At 58.7% G+C, this 7241-nt stretch overlaps 1 non-coding gene across 1 annotated transcript in view; it reads left to right on the top strand.

Annotated features, from left to right (window-relative positions):
- Trnas-aga (transfer RNA serine (anticodon AGA)) overlaps nt 1-36 on the top strand; it is an 82-nt gene extending 46 nt beyond the window's left edge. The window contains exon 1 of the tRNA in view: nt 1-36. This exon is cut by the window's left edge and continues 46 nt beyond it. This is a non-coding gene — a tRNA (tRNA-Ser).
- Nucleotides 37-7241: the final 7205 nt, after the last annotated feature.

Below are 7241 nucleotides of genomic sequence, written 5' to 3'. Positions count from 1 at the left end.
GGTCTCCCCGCGCAGGTTCGAATCCTGCCGACTGCGTCAAGACTTCTTTTTGTTTGCCCATGTTAAAGCAGCCTTCACTTGCTAAACGATGGATGCTTTACAATTACATATTAAAGGTAAGCAATTGCTGTCCGTTCGTCCTTGGCAACCTGCCCGAGACTACAAAGGGGCTCAATATTGGGCACGTGCACACTTCTGGCGCATACTGCCGCGCTGTCGACATCCTGCAGGTCGCCGAATCGGGCACGCAATGGTAGAGCGCATGCGCTGTTATGCACCGTATTAACGCATCAGGCAGATCTTCATGGCGGCTGAAAAAAATATGGTATGTTGTATCATTCATTTTCCCTGTTCTTTCGTGTCAGTGATAACATTACTCACGCGTAGGTGATTGTATCATTCAGTTTCCGGTTCTTTCATGTCAGTCATAACATTACCCACGCGTGGGTGATTGCGGCACCTCTCCCGACATATTAACGCCAGTCACGTGCGTCAAGGCAGCATAGAATTTTGGCTCAGTGGTGACATAACCGCACAGATGTGTGAGAGAATCGTGTGATTATAGAAAGTTTCTGTCTAAGGCGGCGATAGACATAGGCTTCATGTGGAGTAAGGGATGGGTGGGGAGGAGGGTACCTTCTTCTGTTGTTTGTGTAGTGGGAAAGGATGGAGCTATAGGTAGAGTCCAGCGGTGTTAAGGCGGTGCTTGCGGAATCTGGACGTCCTGTGGTATCTAGCCTTGCACAGGGGAGTGCCCGGTTGTGGAGATCGCGGGCTGCGGCATGGGCCGCTTCATTCCCAGCAAGACCAGAGTGGCCAGGGGACCAAACTATTGTTATCTCTATTTCTTCGGGGAGACAGTGAAAGATGGGAAGAGCTTGAGGGGGTGCCAGGCCAGCTTGATACCACCGGCATGCTTGCTGAGAATCGGTGATGATGGTTAGGTAGGGCTGTTTTTGGTGGGTGGTGGTCGCATGAGCGACGGCGAGTGCCTCTGCTGTGGGAACTGGTAGCTGCTTGTAGGTGGCTGCAGTGGCGAGGTGGCCGGTAGAGTCCAGGGTGACGAGGGTGGTGTGTGAACCGTTGGGAGTATGGGCGATATCCGTGTAGCGCGTTTGGGCGTCGGTTTCATATCGCCTTGTGAGCGTTCTGACACGAGCTTCTCGCCTTCCCCTATTGAACGTCGGATGCAGATGTTTCGGGATTGGGGCGACCCTAAGCCGCTGGCGAATGTGAAGAGGGATGCGTTGAAGTTCGTGAGTTGCAGACGGGGTGGACCGGCCAATGGTGCGAAGCACGTTCCTGCCAGTGGGAGTAAGGGCCAACCGTTGTAGCTGTGAGGTTCGTTGGGCTTCCAGAATTTCGCTGAGGGTATTATGCAGCCCAAGTTGGAGTAGACGGTCAGTAGAGGTAAATGTAGGGAGGCCCAAGGCAGCTTTGTAAGTTTTGGGGATTAGGGAGTCCAGCTTGCTTGTTTCTGGGGTCTGAGATTCACAAACCGTGTTCCGTAGGCGAGACGGTTGACCATGAGGGCGTGGACAAGACGGCAAGTGTCTGGCTCTTTTAGACCGTATGCCGATCCCCGGATTCGGCGTATAAGGTGGACGAGCTGGGAGACTGTTTGGTGCAGTTGGGGGAGTAGGGCCTGAACCATCCCAGCGGAAGGGAACGCCTAATATCCTGAGCGTGGTAACTTGGGGGGACAAAAGAGCCACTTATGGAGACCTGTGGGTCAGGGGTGGGCGCAGCCGGGCGGCCTCTTGTGCGGGAGCGAAGGACCAGTTGGGCGGACTTAGATGGCTCGCAGGTCAATCCCCTGGGCTGAAGGTAAGCAGTAGTGGTGTCGACTGCTTGCTGAAGGATGTCCTGTTGTTCAGTGAAGTAGCAATAACATGCCGCCCTAGTCACCTTGGATGTCGCCAAGGCTTACGACAGCGTTGAGTACCAAATTCCTTCTAATACGCGTAAGCGTTATCCTTTCCCAAAATATATCATCTCATGGATTATCGATTGTCGGTCTAACAGATTTTTTTTTTGTTCACAGCAAAGTCTTTCCTCTCCAGTATACAGTCAAACCTGCAGTGTTCCTCGGGGCTCTGTTTTGTCCCCAGCGCTTTTTAACGTTCTGATGAGCTCCATTCCAATACACAAAGAAGTTCAGCTGCACGTTTACGCTGACGAAATTGCCTTCTTTGCATCAGCCTGAGACATTCAAACATTGTACCAACGTCTTCAGACCTATATATCTATGAGTCTTAGAAGCTTGGTTAGATGGTCTATGCTTGAACTTAAATGTGGACAAATGTGCTCTCCTTGTCTTTCCGGCGGATGGCCCAGTCTCCATTTCTCTTACTTACCGCCAACAAACCATTCCCCAGGTGAAGTCCCTAAAATAACTAGGAATAATATAAGAATACACTTTGAATGGGCGTCTGCAGATTGACTACATTGTTGCTAAATGTGCGCGGTCTGTTTCGCTATTGAGAAGCCTTAGTCACAAGAAATTTGGTATGCGCCGTGACACCTTATTAATCATTTACCGAATGTACGTCCGACCAATCCGTGATTTCGGATGTGTGCTGTTATCAGGAAGCGCACATTAGAAACTTCGACCGTTTGTAACGCCAGAACGGCAAGACCTCAGACTATGTCTGGGTCTTCCATGATATGTGCCAATAAACGTTTTATACATAAAAGCACGAATTCCCGCACTAGTCTCCCACCTGCACGCCCTCACTGTTGATACATTCCTAATAGTAATGGCGTCGCCCATATCCAGACCGCAGACTGCCTTTGTAACATGGCCGTCGTTGTTTTTCAGCAGACCATGGCCCCGGTTCAAACACCCACAAGTGATGTTTGTACAATCCTTACTAGACCCGTTACGTGTGGTCCTGTTATTTGTTACCGTACCTAATCGTTATGTCTCATCCTTAGATGTAGCTTTCGATGAACTTTTTCCCAGGAATGCTAAATTGCTCCTGTCGAATCTCTTATCCGGCCTTTTGCAGGATCACCTGACAGTTTTTCCTTTTCATGTCATTATTGCAACTGATGCCTCTGTCCGAAATGAGAAGGCAGGCGTGGGTATTGTTTCTCCCGATTTAGATTGGGCCTTTTCCCTCCGACTACCTAATTTTACTAATTCTTTTTATGCTGAATACCTTGGCCGTTATCCTAGCCCTCAGAAAGTTGTATTCTGCTAAACATGCAATAGTGATTACTGACTCTCTCTCGGTTTGCACTGCTCTTTCGTCCCCAAATACATCTCCTCTACGTCGAACCCTTAATTATTTATTGCCTACATCATTACGAGAATTTCGTTTGGTGTGGGGGCCTGGACACGCTGGCATCTGGATTAACGAATCAGCAGATACGTTACTAATTCTTTTTATGCTGAATACCTTGGCCGTTATCCTAGCCATCAGAAAGTTGTATTCTGCTAAACATGCAATAGTGATTACTGACTCTCTCTCGGTTTGCACTGCTCTTTCGTCCGTTACGTTCAAACCGAGAGAGAGTCAGTAATCACTATTGCATGTTTAGCAGAATACAACTTTCTGATGGCCTACAGTGCTGCAGTGGAACGTCAATTCTCTGCGACCGCGTCGTGCGGAGTTGAGTGCGTTTCTGCTGCAGCACGAGCCCCATGTCGTGGCTCTACAGGAGAGCTATGTGCGTGCGGGAAGGGACGGCTCGGGGGGGATTCGCCTGCCGGGCTACATCGGCTATCACAGCCCCACGGCGTGTGACAGTGCCCAGTGCTCGGCGGTGGTGTGTGGCGACCCGTCCCACCCCCCAGGAACCTCGCGTGCCTCATTGTTTGTGAGGAACGATGTGCAGCACGCAGAGCTGGATACCAGTGCGGTGACGACAGTTGTGCAGGAGTGCGTGGCAGTGACGTTAAGGCTGAGTACGGGTGGTGCAGACATTACAGTGTGCAGTGTGTACGTGCGCCCTGGTCAGCGCTGGGACGCGTGCCTCCTGGATCGGCTGGTGTCCCTGTGCGCACCCCGCCATCTCCTCTGTGGTGACTTCAACGCACACCACACTGCGTGGGGAGATGGCCGGATGGACGCTCGCGGTGAGCATCTGTTGGACGCCATGCTGCGCCTCAACCTGTCTGCGCTGAACACTGGTGAGAGCACCTTCCGGCGTGGCAATTCCGCAGCCACCGCCATTGATCTCACCCTAGTGTCAGCCGGGGTTGAGGCCACCTGGAGGAGGGAGCCCAGCACGTGGGGCTCCGACCACTACCCACTGCACATCGCACCACCCGACAGGACAACCAAGCGAGCCGCACTGCACCACCCACTGGGACCGGTTCCGGCGCTGCCTCGCCGAGCAGGACCTGGGGGAAGGAGCCGAGCTGTTCCGGGGCCTGGTTTGCTGCGCCAGGCAATCCACATAGAGCTGCACAGTAGCCGAGGGGGCCACCACGCCGGACCTGAAGCTGCTGCAGCTGCGGGCGGTGCGCAACCGCGCGGAGAGGAAGGCTCAGCGCTCGGGGGAGCGGGCGGACTGGACGGCGTACCGGCGAGTGGATGCGGCGTGCCGCCGTCACGCCAATCGCCTGAGCCGGCAGCGCTGGGCCGAGCTTTGCGTCAGCTCGGAGGCCGACCCACGCTGCCGCCGCCTCTGGAGCATCTTCAACTCCATCCTGAAACCCCAGAGAAACCGCAACCCCCTGGCTGCCATGGCCATCCGCAAGCAGGCCAGCTTTGCGGAGCTGGCTGACCTCTTCGCTGCACAATTCCTGCCGCCACACCAGGCGGAATCAGGGCCCGCTGCTGCTGTTGCTGGGACGGGGGAGGTGCACCACCCCCTCAACAACGCCCCCATCACAGAGACTGAGCTCCGCAGTGCCCTCCGCAGCTGCAAGCGTAAGTCGGCTCCAGGAGCAGACGGCCTCACCTACCAGATGATGCGCAATCTGGATGAGGTGGGGTTCGGCCGACTCCTGGCCGCCTACAACGTCATATGGGACACGGGCCAACTGCCACCTGAGTGGCTGCTGGCCATCTTGCGGCCCATACCAAAGCCAGGCAAGGGCCTTGTGGCAGTCGCGGCGTACCGGCCTGTGGCCCTCACATCCTGCGGCTGCAAGCTGCTCGAACGGGTGGCACTGCGGAGGATGGAGGTCATCGCTGCGGAGGAAGAGGTCATCCCCGAGCAGCTGACGGGCTTCCGGAGGCACCGAGCAGCCACCGACTCCATCGCCGACGTCGTGGCGGCCCTTGAACACGCCAGGGCCACCAAGCAGGTGGCGGCCCTGGTGCTGCTGGACGTGAAGGGCGCCTTCGACAACCTGCAGCGTCATGCCATCTCCCTGGCCGTGGAGGAGGCTGGCATTGCGGGCAAGCTGCGGGGCTTCGTCGAGGCGTTCCTGACGGGCCGCACAGCGCAGGTGCAGGTGGGGGACGCCCTGTCGGCTCCCCGGCCGGTGAACGTGGGCACCCCACAGGGATCCGTCATCAGCCCCTTCCTCTTCAACCTGGTGATGGCAGCCCTTCCAGGCTGCCTGCCCAGAGGAGGGGGCCACCGAGTGTACATTTCGGTGTACGCCGACGACATCGCCCTGTGGGTGCTGGGGCCTAAGGGTCAGGGCCGAGCCATTGTACAGCAACTGCAGGCGGCCATGGAGGCAGTTCGTGCCAAGCTGGCAGGCGTCGGCCTACAGCTGTCGGCGACAAAGACCGACGCCATGCTGGTGCATCCGGATGCCGCCGCCCGTGGATGGACCCGGCGCCTGACCATCGATGGCGAGGAGCTCCAGTGGAGGACCAGGGTGCGGTACCTGGGGCTCACCCTGGACCACCGACTGAACTTCCGGCAGGCGGCCAAGGAGCTCCGAGCCAGGGCGCAGCTGGCCACCACGGCAGTGCGCAAGATGGTGGCCCGGGACAGCGGCTGCTCGCAGCGGACGGCCCTCCGGCTGTACAGTGCCTCGGCGGTGGGTCTCCTTATGTACGCGCTCCCACTGGTGATCCTGCGGAAACCCACCTGGCGGCAGCTGGAGGGAGACCACCGCAAGGGGGTCCGCGCTTGCCTCGGCCTGCCCCAGAGCTCGCCGTGCGAGAAGACGCTGGCCGAGGCGGGGGCGTGGACCCTAGAGATGACAGCTGACTTGCGGGCACTTGGCCAGATTGACCGGCTGAGACGCGCAGAGGGGGGCGGTCCGCTGCTGCGGCGGCTGAAGAGCCACCACCACTCGCGCATGGGGCGCATGCTGATGCTCTACGAGGAGGTGGTGGGCCCCGTGGACGCGGGACCTCGTGGCCCGCTCCTGCTCTGGCAGCTGACGTGCGGCTGGACCTTCCGGGGCTGCACAGCAAGCGGCGGACACCCCACTGCGGGCAACTGCAGCTGGCCCGGGGTGTCGTCTGGGGCGACCTAGACGGCCACGCCCTAGTATACACAGATGGCTCGGTGCGGGAGCAGCAGGGGTCAGCCGCAGCGGCCGCCGTGCTGGGAGAGGCCACCCGACAGGCGCGGCTGTCCTATGCCTCTTCCTCGGCCACGGCTGAGCTGGTGGGGGTCGGACTGGGCCTGGACCTGCTGCTGGAAATGGAGCCCTTGCCCGAGCGCTGCGCCCTGCTGTGCGACTCCCGAGTGGCCCTGATGCGTCTTCAGGACGGAGACTCGCACTCCCTGTTGGTGCGTGGCATCCGGGAGAAGGCGGCACAGCTGGCGGACCGGGGCACTCAACTGTGCCTGCAGTGGGTCCCCGCCCACATTGGTCTGGATGGCAACGAGCGGGCGGACGAGCTGGCCGCCGGGGCACACGCGCTGCCTCCGTCGGACATGGTGGCTCAGGCGGCAGCGGACGACGCCCGCCTGCTCATCCAGCGACACATCCGGACCAAGCATCCGGACCCGCGGCTGCGTGTCGGAGGGGGCCTACCGCCTGTGCGGGCCTCACGCCTGCCTCGACGACTGCGCTCGGCCATCCTGCGCCTCCGAGTGGGGGACGTGTGGACGGCGGAGCGGAAGCACAGTCTGGGGCGGGCGACCAGCCCCTCCTGCACCCACTGCCGAGCGCCCGTGCAGTCCCTGCCGCACGTGCTATACGAGTGCCCCAAGTTTGCGGCAGGGCGGGCAGAGCTGCTGGTCGTGCTTCACGGAGCGCGGCCACTCGAGGATCTGCTTTGGCCCCCGGGCAGTGCTAGGGAGCGAGACAAAGTGCTCGAGGCCCTGGGTACATACCTGCGGGCCTCGGGGCTGCACAGCGCACTCCACTA

Source organism: Haemaphysalis longicornis, unplaced genomic scaffold (assembly GCF_048455015.1).
Source record: "Haemaphysalis longicornis isolate Haplotype H1 unplaced genomic scaffold, Haemaphysalis longicornis Haplotype H1 scaffold_9, whole genome shotgun sequence".
NCBI lineage: Eukaryota > Metazoa > Arthropoda > Arachnida > Ixodida > Ixodidae > Haemaphysalis > Haemaphysalis longicornis.
Note: the sequence above shows the minus strand (reverse complement) of the source record. Positions and strands in the feature narration are given on the sequence as shown.